At 35.5% G+C, this 17,770-nt stretch overlaps 1 pseudogene; it reads right to left on the bottom strand.

Moving 5' to 3' along the window:
* Positions 1-293: 293 nt before the first annotated feature.
* Positions 294-575, bottom strand: LOC124891871 (annotated as a pseudogene).
* Between the last annotated feature and the right edge of the window lie 17,195 nt (positions 576-17,770).

Here is a 17,770-nt window from a genome sequence, read left to right as displayed (position 1 = left end):
TTTCAAATTTAACTTGGATCTTTTTAATGATACTCTGCAGTCTTGATTTCACAGTGCAGGGGAACTATCAGTAACAAGTTCTATATGTAACTATAACGACTCCATTAATATGCTGAATTATCGATCACTTATATGTTTTGGATGATAGAAATATAGTCAATATTATCTGCAAGCATGTTACAATTTAACATTTCATAAATATATGCTTCTCTTAAGATGAAATAGCAACCCATTCTATTTACAGTCATAGCCCTACAAAAATTACAATATATTTCTGAAAAAAAAAAGGAAGATCAATTGGGACCCCAACCGCTCAAGTACATAACTGTCCTCAAGGATTCTTCAGATTGCTCTGCCTTGTTTGCAATTAGTGATTAAGAAGTTTCTTAGCTTGAGAGTAAGATGTTATGTTATTCTTTGTGTGTTGTGCCAAAGACCTCAATGGGTAATTCCATGTACACAATCCAAATTGATCTTTTAAGGTTTCAAGAGCTCCAACACTGGCTGCCACTATCCATGCTCTCCTGCTTGAACTCATTTAATTTTCTTCTAAAAGGTCCTGTTTTTCAGTTTTAATTTTGATGTACGAATTAGAATCTTAAGAGTTTTTGGGAGTAAGACTGAATTTATAGATGTGAAATTATGTAGAATTTGTGAAAGTTAGTGAAGAGTGATAAACCAGTGTCTATATCTGGTAAACTGTGTGCTTTGGATAAGTTATGCAGCCAATGATTTTCTACTTAATTTATCCCATACAAATTTATCCTATATAAAAGGGGGGAAATATTTACTTATTGATTTACTATTAGTATTTGTATATCAGAAAAAAAAGACAAAGGAGATGGATCTCGACCTTAAAATACTGAAGTTTTGGGGCTTTGAACCTGGACGGTTCCAAGATTTTTTTATTTTTTTTCAACTTCAATTGTTGAAATGTGTTTTTGGCTCCTTCAATAATCTTTATAATTTAATGAGTTGTTAACTGTTAAATCATTTAGATATAATAATAACTTAGTAATTTTATTTTTGCTTCATATTTGAATACAGTAAAAAGAAAATATATTTTTTATATAAAGGTCAAAACTGTTATAAAGCAAGAAAGAATAAAGAACAAGAGTAGAAAGAGAAGAGAGAGTAATTTTTATTTTCTCTTGAGGATGAGAGATTATATGATTGTAAATACAATGAACAAAACTCCTTTATTTATAGAAAAATTTACTCATAATCTGAGTAAAAGACAGATGCTTCAAATCGTAATAGATATCAAAGTAGATCTTAATAGATCTTGATAGACATTCACTATAATGTAAATACATTTATAACACTGCCCCTTAAATGTCTAATTGATAGATAATGTGCCTCGTTAAAACCTTACTAGAAAAAGTCCAGTAGGAAAAAAAATCTAGCGAATAAAAAAGAGTACCCATCTCTAATAATACGCATTTCGGTTGCCTCATTAAAAACCTTACACGAAAAACCTAGTGGGACAAAACCTCGTAAGGGAAAAAGAGTACAACGCGTATTAACTCCCCCTATTGAGAACATCCCCGAACCTTTGCATCCCGATCTTGTGAACCATTTTCTTAAAAGTTGTAATTGAAGAAGATTTGGTGAATAAATCAGTCACATTGTCAGTTGAACGAATTTGTTGCACCTTAATATCATCATTCTTTTGTAGCTCATGTATGTAGAAAAACTTTGGCAAAATGTGTTTCGTTCTATCTCCATTTATGAATCCTCCCTTAAGATGTGCTATGTATGCTGAATTATCTCTGTATAAAATTGTGGGTAGATTGTCATATTTCACACCACATTTTTCTCGAATGAGATGTATCATGGACCTCAACCATACACATTCTCGATTTGCTTCATGAATAACTATTATCTCAGCATGATTCGATGAAGTGGCTACGATACACTGCTTTGTATATCTCCAAAATATGTCAGTATCCCCACATGTGAACACATTGTATGTTTGAGATCGAGATTTATGTGGGTTAGATGAGTACCCAACATCAGAATGACCAGTAAGATCGGGATTACAATCTTTAGAATAAAAATAAACTCACGTATCTTATACTATTTCGATGTCTCCTAGTAGGAGTAGAAATATACCTTGCTAACAAATTGAGCAAAAGACTATATTGGGTCTTGTAGTTTTTTACAAGATACATAAGTGCACCAATTGTACTAAGATATGGTACTTCATAACCAATCTAAATTGGTATATTTCTCATTTCAGCAAATAATCTTATTGCTTTTAAAAACTCTCCAAGAATTTCAATAATTTTCAAGCTATAAGCTTATAAAATATAAGGATTATCAATAAGTTTTCCAGAAACTTTTATACTTTTGAATCCTTAAATAAGTTTTCATACAAATTTTGTCAAAGTGACAATATTCAACATTTTATTTGTGACATCTTCAAGTGTCTGGACTGCAAATCAAATAAGTTTTCACTTACCAAGAGTCATCCTTTCATGTCACTTGATAAATATTTCTATGTCAGCATGCTTAAATTAACGTAGAATTCAGATTCTAGTAATCTTTCACAATATTGCGTCAATATTGTGTCAAAGATATTGACGATATATCATTTTGTATTGGTTTACAATGCGACATAACATTTGAGATCTCATCACTTCATTATTTTCAGGTACATGAACCTCTCATAAGGTTTCATGAGGTGGTATGTCGTAGGCTCTTAAAGAGCTCATTGCCTTCTTATTATGATTATTTTCTCCTTATTTTTCAAGGACTATTTCATTTGAAACCGATCAGTCTACCACGCTTCACGTATGCATAGACTTTGTTTTTTAGGAACACAAAATAAGAGCACTTACGCTTACTATGAGATGATTTCAGCATTTGACTTATTATCTTTTGGATGGGGATATGGTGATAATTCCTAACATATTTCATAGCGCCTATAATCTCCCTCTTATGTTAGGAAAACTAACATACATCCTCTACTTCTTTGAGAAATCCATCTTTGTGCATTATGGTATATTCATTAATCGTATACCACACATCAAAATTATTAGATAGAATCATTGGTTTCCGACCTTGAACCAATTGAGGGGGAAGAAATAATCATAATTTATTGGTCTAATGCATAGAAATGCTATTGCAATATATCATATTTCAGATCAATACATTAAGTTTTGTTCTCATTAACAATGGTTTAGATATTTATCGAAGACATTCAATGTTAAACCATCATCATCAAGATGAATTATCTTGATTACACAATCTGAAAATTATGCTCAATTTATATTGAACAAATAACTTTATGAATGTCAAACGTAGGTTGACCATGATGTACATGTGATCATCTTATTGATGCATATTTCAACATATCATATGATAGGTGAACGGACCCTTATTCACCTTTTATAATTTTCAGATTTGAAGGGATCCAATCCCAATATTAGTTGGTCCAACCAACTTGTCATGAGAACAAACGACATAAACAATTCTTGAAGAATCTTCTAGTTCTTCAATACATGCACATCTTCGAGATGTCACAATCGTTCATATCAATTTGTGAACTTTTATTATAGTAAACTCTAAGTTTACCATGACATGTACTTTTTCTTTAGTAAATTTCAGATTTACTATTACATGAATAAATTTCAGATTTACTACTTTAGAAGTAGATTTCAAAATTATTCAACCTCTTTCGAAGGTGAGTTGTGATACAATCATAATCAAGTGCACGTTTGCATTAATAAGTTTTTCATTCCCCAGGAATGGAATATAATCGTGCCTTAAGCTTATCAAATTACGATAGCTTATAACCTCTTTCAAGATTTTGCTACTTCAGAAGCAAATTGAGGCATACATATAATGTAGAGAATTTTTCTCTAGCATATCTTATAATCATATGAAAATATCATCACTTTTGATAATCATTATCATACTGTCCCTCCACGCGTATATTCGTGCATTCAATCACTTGCCTTTTCAGACATATTATGCACTGCTACCACATACACCTCAAGAATGAAGTAAGTTCTCATATTTCAGACTTATCATATATTGTTACCACATTCACTTCATGGAATAGACCATATTCAATGGGTTGAATTTTAAACTTTTCATCAAACACCCATTATTTTGCCTTAACCATCACAATATCATCAATATGATGTATTGAGATTGAAACTCAATATTTGATCCATATAAATGCGTCTTAGACATGAATCGATGGGACTTGAACCCAACATATTATCATGCTTTTTGATAATATTGTTCTTGAGGAATAAATTTAAAATATAAATGGTTCAAACCAATTATTTTTCCTCAAATCCAACAATAATTATATCATTAATAGAAAAATACAAATAACATAATGAGTTACTAACCTTGACCTTTAGATTTATAATTTCAACTTATTTGGCAGAGTCTCGTGCTGATAGCGTGTTATGAAATATAAAGAAAAAAGAAGAAAAATAAATAGAGAGAGAAAAGGGAGACTTCTTTATTGCTCTTGATGGATGAGAGATCGTAACATTGAGAATACAATGAACAAAACCCCTCTATTTATAGGGAAAATTTACTCCTAGTTTGAGTAAAAGACGGATGCTTCAAATCCTAATACATATCAAAGTAGATCTTGATAGACATTCACTATAATGTAAATATATTTATAACAAAAACATATATATTTCAATTCATTAAAATTAAAATACTTAGATAAATATAGCAGAAATTAAGACTACGATTTACTAAAAAATTGAAGGATAAAAAATAAAATTATCCCTTTAATTTTTTTTTACTGAACTCATACTATCAAGTAAATTATACTCCAACCTTTCAATTTTAGAATGCTTGTATGCACTCTGCTCGATGAAACATATTTTTGTTCTTCTAAATTCATGGCCTAATTAATTTGTTTACTCTCTTTTTTCTTTTTCTGTTTAGATGTTTTTTTAACTTATCATTTCAATTAATACTTTGATTTTACAAATAACTGCAAGACGCTTCCTCTTTTTTAGTGTCTTTTGGACAGTAAAATTCTCATAGGAGTATTTGGATTTGATCTCCATGAAAGGAAGTTTTGTCTTCTTGATGTATTTGATTATCAAGAAGGAAGGATTTTGATCTATAAATATCCTATGAATTTATTGGGACTTTGAAGATCGTTGATCTCTTTATGAATATTCCGTGAATTTGTGGGATACTGGAGATACCTCTTTAAAGGGATATTTGCCCCCTTTATATAGGCGTAATTTAGGGTTTAGGTTGAGTAGCCATCAAGCTAGATTTAGGTTAAAGTATCCCCCAAGAACTCTAACCAAAATTAAACTCTTTTTGTAGAGTCCACAAAATTTCAATGTCTACAAATGCCCCCTACTTCAAGGCTTGTCGAAGTGTAGACTTGATGAAACTCAAAGATGAGTCTTGAAGTACCACTTCCATCTTTATGATCCTGCAGCTACAGATTTGCATATTTGATTTGTGAGAGAAGAGATGGAGGGCAGATTTGGTCCCACTGGGCGTGCCAAAATTTGTTGGACAGTAAAATTCTCGAGACCAAAAATAATCGAGACAAGAAAAAAATACTGCAAAAATTGATTTATTGATTTCAATAAGTGAGTGTTACAATCTCTATGATTCCTCCAATTCGCCTTTCCAACTATCAATTCAAGGGCTTCGAGCTTGATCTTGAACTTGACGGATTTGATCTTGACTTGTGCTTGAATCCAAGGGCTTGGTAGCTTGTTCTTGAATCTTATGGTCTTGATCTTGAAATCTTGAGCTTGTTCTTGAACCTTGAACTGTTGATCTTGAAATCTTGAGCTTGTTCTTGAATTTGTAGAGAAATCTACTGCTTTGATCCACAAGCTCTCTCTTCCTTCTTGTTCAACTTTTTTTTGAGCCGTTCACAGTTTATACTCTTGTGGGCCAGGAGTGGACACACAGTTTATACTCGTGCCTTAAGGAGTGTCTTCTTCCTTTAAGAATAGTACTTCTTTAAGAACTTGGCATTGATGGGACCAATCCTCACACCATCTGCATCGCCAAGCTTGTAAGCACCATTTGAATATGCCTCTTGTACAACATATGGTCCATCCCACTTCGGGGTGAATTTGCCCCCAGACTTACGAGAAGTGATAATGGGTCTTTTTACTGCAAGGACTTGATCTCTAACTTAGAAGTACCTCAAGCGAACCCTTTTGTTGAAAGAACGAGATAGCCGGGCTTGGTAACATACAAGATTTTATTGAGCCGCCAGCCTCTTCTCATCAAGAGCTTCTAACTTTGCAAGACGCAACTTAGCATTTTCTTCATCAGTGAGCCCTTCTTGAATAGCTAGTCTCAAAGAAGGTATTTGACGCTCAAGTGGCAGGACTGCTTCAACTCCAAAAGAAAGTAAGTATGGAGTTGCTTGCGTCGGTGTACGGTAAGTTGTCCTATACGCCCATAAAGCTTCTTCCATTCGCTCATGCCAGTCTCATTTGAATTTGGAGACGACTTTCTTCAGCAAGTTGCATAAAGTCTTATTGAACGCTTCAGCTAGACCATTGGCGGTAGCATGGTACATAGAAGACTTACTGCTTGAAACCAAAGAGATCGCAGATTTTGTTCATCAGCTTATTATCAAATGGCTTTTCATTGTCAGTTATTATGTACTGAGGAATTCCAAAGTGGTAGATGATATTCACTCGGATGAAGTCTAGAATATTTTCTTTCTTTACTTCCTTGAGAGCAACAGCTTCAGCCCATTTCGAGAAGTAATCTATTACGGCCAAGAGGTATAGGTGTCCACCAGAAGATTTTGGTAGTGGACCAAAAATATCCATTCCCCAAGCATTGAATGGCCAAGATGCTATAGTTGGGTGTAGTACGTCTGGAGGTTGATGTATGACATTTGCATGGAATTGGCAAGCTTTCATCTTCTAGCATAGTCCAAGCAATCTTTCACCATCGTTGGCCAATAATATCCCATCCTTTTAATGTGAAAATGGAGCTTTGGTCCAGAATGATGCGATCCACAAACTCTCAAGTGCGCTTCTTGCAAGGCTTGGATTGTTTCTTCCTCTGCCAAACACCGTAAGAGTACTCCTTCAAATGATCTTCGGTACAGTGTGTCTTTGTAGTAAAGGAAGCGAGGTGCACGATGACGAATGTCAGTCTTTCTCCTTGAATTTTTTGGAATTATCCCATAACATAGGTAGTCGATGATAGGTTATCGCCAATCTTCCCTTCACAGCTTCAAAAATGGCGATGAGGTATTCAACCTTACCTTTTATGTCCTCATCCTTATTTGATGGCGGTACTACCCATTCTTGGCGGATAATAACTCGTGTCTAATTTGGAAGAGTTAGAGTTGAGGCCAAAGTAGCTAGGGCATCAACTTGCTTATTTTCTTTCCTTGGCGCATGCTGGAGGGTTACTTCTCCAAGACATCCCATCAACTTTCGTGCATAATCATGATATGGTCTTAACTCAGGCTTCCTGACTTTATAAATTCCCAACAACTGCTTTATCACCAATTGGGAGTCACCAAAAACTTGTAATTACAGTTGCTTCATGTCGATAGCCTTCTCTAGCCCGAGTATGAGCGCTTGATACTCGACAATATTATTGGAGCAACGATTTGTCAAGGTAAAAGAGTAGGGGATAACCTCTTCTTGTGGAGTGACAAACACTACGCCAGCACCAGCTCCATCTCGATGTGCAGCACCATCAAAGTACATCTTCCATGCGGATCTAACTTCAACTGCCATTGCATCTTCATCAGGAAGTTCATCGCTCAGTTCCCAGTTAGCAGTATTGGGTGATCTGCCAAGAAGTCAGCCAATGCTTGTCCTTTTACAGCCTTTTGGAGGATGTACACGATCTCAAACTGCTGAAATTGAAGGTACCACCTTGCAAGTCGGTCACTGAGGACTGGTTTCGATATCATAAACTTAATGGGATTTGCCTTGGACATAATACGAACAACGTGAGCTTAAAACTAGTGTTTCATCTTTTGGATAGAGAAAACCAAAGCCAGACATAACTTTTCGATTGGAGAATATTTCAGCTCATTTGGTGTCATCATTCTGCTCAAATAGTACAGAGAGTTTTCTTTGCCTTCACTATTTTCTTGAGCCAATAGTGCTCCGACTGACCTTTCTTGTGCCGTGATATAGAGTATCAGTGGTTTCCCAGGTATGGGTGCCGCAAGAACTGGTGACTTCATTAAGTATGATTTGATACTCTCAAAGGCATTACTATAAGCTTGGTCTCATTTGAAGGGAGTGTCCTTCTTCATAAGACGGCTAAATGGTTGACATTTTTCGGCCAAGTTTGAGATAAACCTCCTTAAATATGCTAGACTTCCTTGAAGGCTTTTTAACTCATGAATATTTTGAGGCTCGAGCATTTTTAAAATTACATCGACCTTGTCTTGATCAATTTCAGTTTCTCCGTGTCGCACAATGAAGCCAAGAAACTTTTCGGAAGTAACTCCGAAGGTACACTTCAATGGATTCATCCTACGTTGATATCTTTAAAGTAACTCGAACACCATTCTTAGATCTTTTAAGTGATCATCTCTCTTTCTTGACTTCATCACTAGATCATCCACGCAGCATTCAATATTCTTGTGGAGTAGGCCGTCAAAGATGTTTTGCATATCCCTTTGATAAGTGGCGCCAGCGTTCTTCAAATCAAAAGGCATCACCTTGTAGCAATAAATACCTTTGGGCGTACGAAATGCAGTGAGCTCTTCATCTTTTGGCGCCATGCGGATTTGGTTGTACCCGGATGAACCATCCATGAAGGACATTGCCTCATAACCAGTGGTGGCATCAATCATCAACTCTGGTATGGAGATTGGAAAATCATCCTTAGGACATGCATTGTTGAAATCTCGAAAGTCGACACAAACTCGAATTTGACCATTCTTCTTCCGTACTGAAACAATACTTGAAATCCACGTGGGATATTTAAATTCATGAATAAATCCAGCTTCAATGAGTTTGTTAACTTTATTTTCAATCAGTGGAACCAACTCTGGACTAAAGTGCCTTTGAGCTTGCTTAACAGGACGAGCTCCATTCTGACCGCCAACTGATGGACCGCTATTTTCGGATCTAAGCCAGGCATTTCCTTATAACTCCAAGCGAAGACATCCATATGTTCTTTGAGTATATTCATATACGCGATTTCTTCCTCCATCTCTAGAAAAGCACTCAAGTAAGTTGGTCTTGGGTCTTCATCGGTTCCAAGGTTAACTTTTTTCAAGGGATCTATTGTGGCCTTCACTCCTCCTTCAAGTTGAGATGGAGCATCTCCAACATCTTCCTCCTCTTGAGTATCATCGTCGTTGATGGATATGTGGTGACACTAGAAAGTATCATCCATCTCTTCATCAACCTTCGTTTGAGATGAGACCTCATTCTCATTCTGGGTCGTAACATGATATGAAGAGCCAATATTTTCTTCATCTTTCTTACATTTCTTGGTATAAACCACAATATGAGTCTTTGCTTTTAACACCTTGTTGCATGAAACTACCAGTTTCGTCTATCTCTTCATTCTAGAAGGAATCAAACTTTGGAAATCTTTCTGAATCTTAGGCGAGAAGTGCACTGTCATATTTTGATGACTTCTCCGATGCTTGTTACTTCTCTTCTTATTTAGAGGACCCAACCTCTCAAATACAGAAGTTATTGCGGTTGATTCTCCAAGTCGGTCAAAGACAGAAAGCCTTTTGTTGGATGCGGTAGACTCCCCTTCTATAGTGATGTAGTTACTAACTGCCCTTCTTATGGAGATGCGAATTGGAGGTGACTATGTGTATCCTAGGCCTTCATGTGCCTTCCTCGTTGTACCATCTAATGGAAGTTTATGTAATCTTGATGGCTCATTAGGATTATATCTAGCCTTTACAAATAACTTGTATGCATTTGGATCGAAGCCCTCCTTTGTTCGCTTCGTAAGGAGTGTTATATCTTATGGCGGATTTTGAGCCACAGATAGCCTTGAGGATGGATTTATCGCGTCAATCTTCCTAATAGGTAAAGTTAGCCCATTTAGCACATTATCTTGGGCATCAGATGGGTGATTTTTCTCTTTCTTTACCTTTGGCACGTAGCGAAGAACAGTAGTTTCGTTCTTTTTCATAGGAGCGTCTTCATTTGAAGTGGAGAGAGGCTTCTTGGTGGCGACCTTTTCAATAGTCACCACGTCCTTCTTGGCTGCAAGATCATCACACTTGGTATTGGTGACATTATCAACCCTTTTCTCATCTACAACATGCTTCTTTAAGTAGAATTTTGCATCGACAAAATGTGACTCAGCTTCAGTGAATGGCTTGTCATCGGCAACTATATTTCTTTCCACTCCGCCTTCGAGGTACTTCAAGCATTGATAATAAGAGGACGAGATAATTTTATTCCCGTGCACCCAAGGCCTACCAAGTAACATATTGTATGAAGTTTTGGCATCGATTACATGCATCAATGGGTTTTATTGAAAATCATCCATACAAATCCCCAATTTGATACATCCCATGGCTCTCTGGCCCCCTTGGTTGAAGCCTTAGATCATTATACGAATTTTGTCCAATTCGCTAGGAGCGATGCCAAATTCCTTCATCGTGCAGATAGGCAGGATGTTGACTCCAGATCCCTCATCTATCAAGATTCTATTGATCTTCTTTCCTAGAATTTGACCCACCATGTATAAGGGACGGTTATGTAGGGCCTCACCAAGCAGAAGATCGTTATTTGTGAATGTGATTTTTGTATCACACACATGTGCCTCTTCACCAAGAGTTTCAGCAAGCTTTTCAGAAGGTGAAGAAACCTCCATAGGTAGATTCTCACCCTTTACCCCCTGTTGACACTCAATTTTGGCTCTACGTGCTTAAAAATAACATATTCAGGCTTCCTGACCGTTAAAGGGCACAAAATACAAATTTCACATATTTTTTACAATTGATAACAAATTATTGATTTACATCCTTACTTTAGGATTTTTTACTCTTTATAATTTATTAATAATTTTTCTTATTCTTATCAATTTATTATTTTATAAAAATTTGCGCACGTGCACGACATGACGTTATATATATATATTTTTTATTTTTTTACAGTATTTTTAAATTAATTATATTTTGATAATTTTAATATTCTTTATATTTTTCATTCAACATCTATATTTTACAGTCCGCAAACGTTGAGTCGGATCGATTATTTTTGTGCAGTATAATAATTCGATGTCTTATCACATCCGACAACGACTACACAATAATGTCTTGTCACGTCCGACAATGACCACTTAGTGTTGTCATGTCACATTTGACAACGACCACTCAATGACACTACTCTTTGAATAATTACTTTATCTGTTGGTCAAAAGGATGAAAATCCTTTGGCCAATAACTTAAGGATCTAAGGATGTTTTATTATAAAAAGAGAGGACACCCCTTTATCCATTGGATAAAAGGGGTGCTGAATTTTTTGTATAAATAGGTGGTGTGAGGACACACATTTTTTGGTTCATTTTTTCCCTCTCTTTCAAAATACACATATATTTTTACAACTCATAAACATTTTTTCTTTGCAAACCCACACAGATATTCGTAAATACACGAGCATATTTTATTTATTCTATTTTTTTCTATTTTTCTCTTCAAAACACACACACAAAATAGACACACAAACGCCATACTACATATGAAAAAGCACACCACAGATGAGGACACAACACAACAATATATTACAGAATACACAAAATTTATTTTTTTTACTTTTCTTTCTTCATTCAAAAGACACATTTGAACGGAGACGAACATATCCAAATCTCCATTTTTTCTCTCAAGGCACAACATACACTGCATACACTACACCTATATCAAATCATATTTTTTCAATTTAAGGGGAGGAGGAAAAATTTCAAAGACAGACATGGACATACAAATCTCTCTACACTCTCATTTTCTGAACATCTCCTCTCTCTCCACGCCGCTCGTCCTTGCCAACCAAGCTCCGGCGAGATCCATCCGTGCTTTTCCTTGCAGCCATCACTGCTCAACAACCCGAAACAACTACCACGCGCCAACCATAACATCTCTGAAAGTCGTTACAACCCATCAGAAAAGCCAAAGAAATCACCACGAAATCGTCTTTTTTTTATCTCCTTCCCGTCCTCCTCCTCTCTCCGTCGCCGACCATCCAACCCCACCAACACACAAACACCACTTTTCAACCACACGCGCCTCCCTTCCATTTTTTTATTTTTTATTTTTTGCTGCTACTCACCGAAAAATAATATATTCGATCGGATTTGCGCCTCTCTGGTGTTGCTCCGGTGAAGACCGTTGAAGCGACACCACGAACAGTTTTTGTTGTCTCCGATTCTTGTTATTAAGCTTTATTTCTTACAACATATCTATGCATTTGTCTATGGTGCTTAACTGATTTTGGTTTGCCTTTCAACATTTTTAGTGGTTTTAAATTTTTTTGAAAAAGCTCCCTTTTGAGCATTTGTTTACATGTTTCCACATCTCTCCAATACTTTGGTTTGTTGAATCATTGCTGCTTGTGACTGATTTGTTTATTGTGGGGTCACTTTTGATCTTTGACTCCATTATTGTGTTTTGCACGTTTGAGACAGGTTTAGGTGTAACTTTATCTCCTTTATTCATTTTTTTTGGATTTTGGATATGTGACTGATAATGTACAGATGTTACATAAAATGGCCAATGAGAAAATTATTATTAATTTTGAGGCCTCCGTAAACAAAAGACAGATTTTATGTATATAAATACGTAATAAAAATAATTTTTAGGCAATGATGAAACTTTATAACAACACAAGATTTTACAACTCATATTCTGGCAAGATGATTTAGGACGACCAATTAATTGAGCAACCATTTCGTAGCAAAATGATTTAGGATTGCCCATTAATTGAGCAACCATTTCGCAATCATGACTTTATCTGAATCCACTTTTAACAAAAAAAAAATATATATTTTTTATAATACATAAATATACACATTCTCATTTATTATCATTTATTTGTTACTAACATTTTTTACAAGTGTTTATACAGGTTATTTTGGAATACTCGTCGGGAGTTGCAGTCAAAGAGGCTCTTTTAATTTTGTATTGTATTTTATATTCTTATATTTGTACAAATATTATTATAGTGAAAACTTTATTTTTGGGGTGTTGGGCGGGATTTTCTTTATTTATACGACTTCACCTCGTGTTTATGCAAACTTAGACCGTTAATGTTTACATTAATATATTAAACTAATCAATTAGTTTGAATACTTTGACATCATAAACATTGTGATATCTGTTCAAATAAATCTTTACTTTTTTCTCATGAATTTTAAATCAAGTAAAAATATTATTTTTAAATATTTTTCTCCTCATGGCATATCAAGATACACTTCTCTTCATACATGTAACAAAATATTTTTTCTTTTCACATGTAGTTTATACATTTTTTATACATATTTTTTTCTATGTGTTTCATAACAATATGTTTTATTTATATATTTAATATACATATACCTTTACATAATTTTAATCATTTATATTTTTTAAAAGAATTATTTTATACTTAATACATATTGTGTACATTATTTTAAATATACCTCCTCCTTCTTTGAAAAATTTAGTCTAGTCGGGTACCATATTTGTGGATCTTGAAGGGTGCTTAACCCCTTCCCTTCGGGATAACTTGAATCCTTACCTAGAATCTTAAATTGGTTTTCGCAGACTAAAAACATTAATCATATTTGTTAATAAATAGGTTTCCTTATTTCCCTTAAAAATTAGGTGGCGACTCTGTGCAAATTTTCATTCTTTTAGAGTCCATAACGTCGTGCTCGTTTTAACCTCAGGTAAAAATAGGGTATGACACCCCCTCTTTGACGGTATTAAAACAAGACACCTCAAGGTTGACTTAGGTAGTCTGAAACCAATCGGTAAGAATTCCTCTAAAGTCACCGGACGCCGAGGTTTTTGGTGGTGAAGCTCCGTCACCCAATTCTTCTTTGGGAATTCAAACAACTTCTGTTTCTTTAGTTTCTTTACCATTCTCCTTCTGGTTGGCTGCTTGGAAGACTCCTTCGCCGACTCATCCTCCTGCGTCTACGCCTCGTCACCAGAGTCCAACCTTTATCATTGCCTTCGTCAACTGAAGACCTGTCAGACTCTAATATTTTTTCATTATGCTCTTCGAGACATATTTGGACTGGGTCGAGCAAGCCAAAAGTAATAGAGATTTGATGAGAACTGACCGTCTCATCGTCGAAGAAGATTTTCTTCTCTTATTCCAGCTGCATGACTTTATCTTTAAAGACAAAGCACTTTTTCAGAGGATGACTTACGAGCCTATGATATTTGCAATAATTAGGGTCATTGGTCCTTCCATCTTCGTTGGGACGCTTCATCTCTGGGAGTTCAATGAGCTTATGCTCAAGGAGTTCATCGAAAATCTCAGCAACATCAGAATCGAGGAAAGGATATTCCTTTTCTTGCATCTCCTTTAAAGTTTTCTAATTCAGACGTGCTCCGAAAGTCATCTTCACACTTTGCTTCTTGCTTACCTTTGTGGTGACCTTCACAGGAGACACATCAACATTCATAGACTCCTTGTTTTCATTTTTGGGAACAAACTTTCCCCATCTTTTGGGTTCCTGCTTTTTCTTTCCCCTTCGAGGGTCATGAATAGGCGCTCATTCCTTTCCAGCAGAAGACATGCTCAAATCCATGTCATGGGCATGGTAGCTAACTCTTCAAAGGATTTTGGTTTAATTCCTTGCAAGATGTAGAGAAGCCCCCAGTGCATTCCTTGGATGCACATCTCTATTGCCGAAGCTTCACTGAGCCTATTTTTGCAGTTTAGACTCGCATTTCTCTATCGTTGATGAAGTCTATGACTGGCTCATCCTTTATTTACCGAGATTAGTGAGCTCTATCATGCTCATTATACGCCTTGTGCTATAAAATCGATTTAGGTACTCGTGTTCCAATTGCTCCCAACTATCGATGGAGTTAGGCTCGAGGTCCGTGTACCAATCAAAGTCATTTCTCTTTAGGGAACGGACAAACTGTTTGACAAGATAGTCACCGTAAGTTCCAACATTATTAAATGTCTCAACAAAGTGTGCGATATGTTGTTTCGGATTACTTTTACCCTCAAATTATTGAAATTTGGGGGGTTGATAGCCGATAAGCATTTTGAGGCTATCTATTCTCGCCGTGTAAGGCTTGGCATACGCAAGGGAAGACTTGGTGACAACATCATACTTGTCTTTGAGGGTCCCTTCAATAAATTCCCTCAATTGCTCAATCGGGATCATTCCTTCTATAGAAACTTACACCTCTTTAGTCAGTGGTATTTGTTTCACAGGATTTTCTATCTCATGAACCTCTGGAGCTTTTCCTAGTGCATGGCTAGATTCTTCGTCTATCAAGTCTTCTACCCTATCTACTATCTTATCAATCCTAGCCTCTTGATTCTGAACATAGTTGGTCAGGCCTTCAATTGCCTTTGTCAGATTCGCAAACTGCTCCTCCATAGACGAAACATCAGTTACCATTGCTTGCATGATCACTGGAGACGTCGAAGAGTAACATGGATTATCGCGTAGGTTGATCTTTGAAGTGCTTAACTTAAGCGGTGTAAGTGGAGATGAGGTGTTTGTTGAACGATCATCGCTCTTTGCGCCAGAGTATTTGGAACCAGAATGCTCAAGTAGAGCAAGAGTCTTCTTAAGCGATTCCGCGACACTGCTTCCTCCGTCCGAAGCACTTGCATTACACTTCATTCATTTTGGGGTTGGAGATCTAAAAACCGGAGTTGGCGCGGACGACACTGGATGTGTTTGTTGTCCTAACATGTTTGCCTTACTCCTCGTGACAGCTCCCAAGCTCACGAAAGTACTCCCGAAAGTAACACCAAGGATGCTTTCTACTTCGGCAAAGAACCTTGAATCAACAGCCTTGGAAGCAGTTGATTGAGAGTTGATTTTCTTGGAAGTCATTTCGGTGTTCTTAATCATCAAAGTCTGAAAAGTTGAGATGAGAGGTAGAGATCATCCCACTAGGTCGTGCCAGAATTTGTTGGTCAATAAAATTCTCGTAGGAGTATTTGGATTTGATCTCCATGAAAGGAGGTTTTGTCTTCTTGATGTATTTGATTATCAAGAAGGAAGAGTTTTGATCTATAAATATCTCATGAATTTATTGGGACTTTGAAGATCGTTGATCTCTTTATAAATATCCCGTGAATTTGTGGGATACTAGAGATACCTCTTTAAAAGGATATTTGCCCCCTTTATATAGGCGTAATTTAGGGTTTAGGTTGAGTAGCCATCAAGCTAGATTTAGGGTAAAGTAGCCCCCAAGAACTCTAACCAAAATTAAACTCTTTTTGTAGAGTCCACAAAATTTCAATGTCTACAGTGTCTTCAACGCGTAAGGAAATGACAAGCTTGGCTTAAGTACTTCACCTTCACGATCAATCGATAAGAATAGGGAAAATACGTGATTGAAAACATTCACAATCAATTGAGAAATACGCTAAAGAAAAAGTATATGCTAAAGAATAAATGAAATTGAAGAGTAGAGTGGAGGAAAAAAATTGCTTGTGACTTAAGTTAGACTTTAACTGAATTACTATACTACTGTAAAATCTAAGCCAATAGTTGCTGAACAAATTCTTAATTACTCCAAAACAAATTGTAAGATTCTCAAAAGTTAAAAATACTTGGAAATCAAAAATTATTTTAGTAGCAACCCTAATGGTAGTTCTTATACTACGTAAATAAAGGGGGAAAGAACAGAAGTTCTTCTTGCAAAAATTACATAGAAAAAGAACTACTGTCATTTGCTATATTGATGATTCCCACTCCCTCAAGAAAAGAGGACGGAGAAAGCAAATTCAGTTGACTTAGAAAGTTGAATTTTATTGATTTACAAATTGATCATTCATATATTTCAGAGTTCAAAATTGATTCTATAATTTAATTGAATTAAACTTAAAAAATATAAATCGAACTAGACTTCTAATTTCGGTTCGGTTCTGTTTTTACTTCTTCCTCTATTTCTCAACATTTTTTTTTAATAAATTATTGATTAAAAAAAATCAAAATAATTTATCCAAACGCTTATATTCATCAGGGAAAAGACATCATTTTTACCTAATACTATAGAAGAAAAGTTTAAGTTACACCTAAATTATATAAGTGATCTATTACACACCTTAACTATATAAAAGTGATATTATTACCTCCCCGTGACCCCATTCTAAAGCGCGTGTGTTACACTTATTTTAGGCGCGTCCAACCTATTAAATAATAAAAGTAAATGGCTAAAAATATTAAGGAAAAAAGCAACATTTTCACCCCAAACTATGGTCGAAAAGTCGAATCCACACCTAAACTATATAAGTGACCTATTACACACCTTAACTATAAAAAAATAATACTTTTTACTGACATTGTGCTGATGTGGCAGCGCGTGTAAAACACTATACCACATGCAAATGGTGGTAGCCTGACAAAGTGTAAATAGTTTCATTTTTTTATAATTTATGTGTGTAATATATCACTAATATAATTTAGGTATAGCTTCAACTTTTCGGTATAATTTGAGGTGAAAACAATACCTTTTCCCTATTCATTATTAAGACACAACATAATATGTAAGTATGTAACAACCATCCAAATAAAGAGTAAAGGAGAAGTGAAAAGGAATCGATGAAGAGCACTTGCAATTAGATAGCACAATTGAATAATAATTTCC

Source organism: Capsicum annuum, unplaced genomic scaffold (genome assembly GCF_002878395.1).
Source record: "Capsicum annuum cultivar UCD-10X-F1 unplaced genomic scaffold, UCD10Xv1.1 ctg41907, whole genome shotgun sequence".
NCBI lineage: Eukaryota > Viridiplantae > Streptophyta > Magnoliopsida > Solanales > Solanaceae > Capsicum > Capsicum annuum.
The sequence above is the reverse complement of the archived record's forward strand: the minus strand, read 5'-3'. Positions and strand labels throughout refer to the sequence as shown.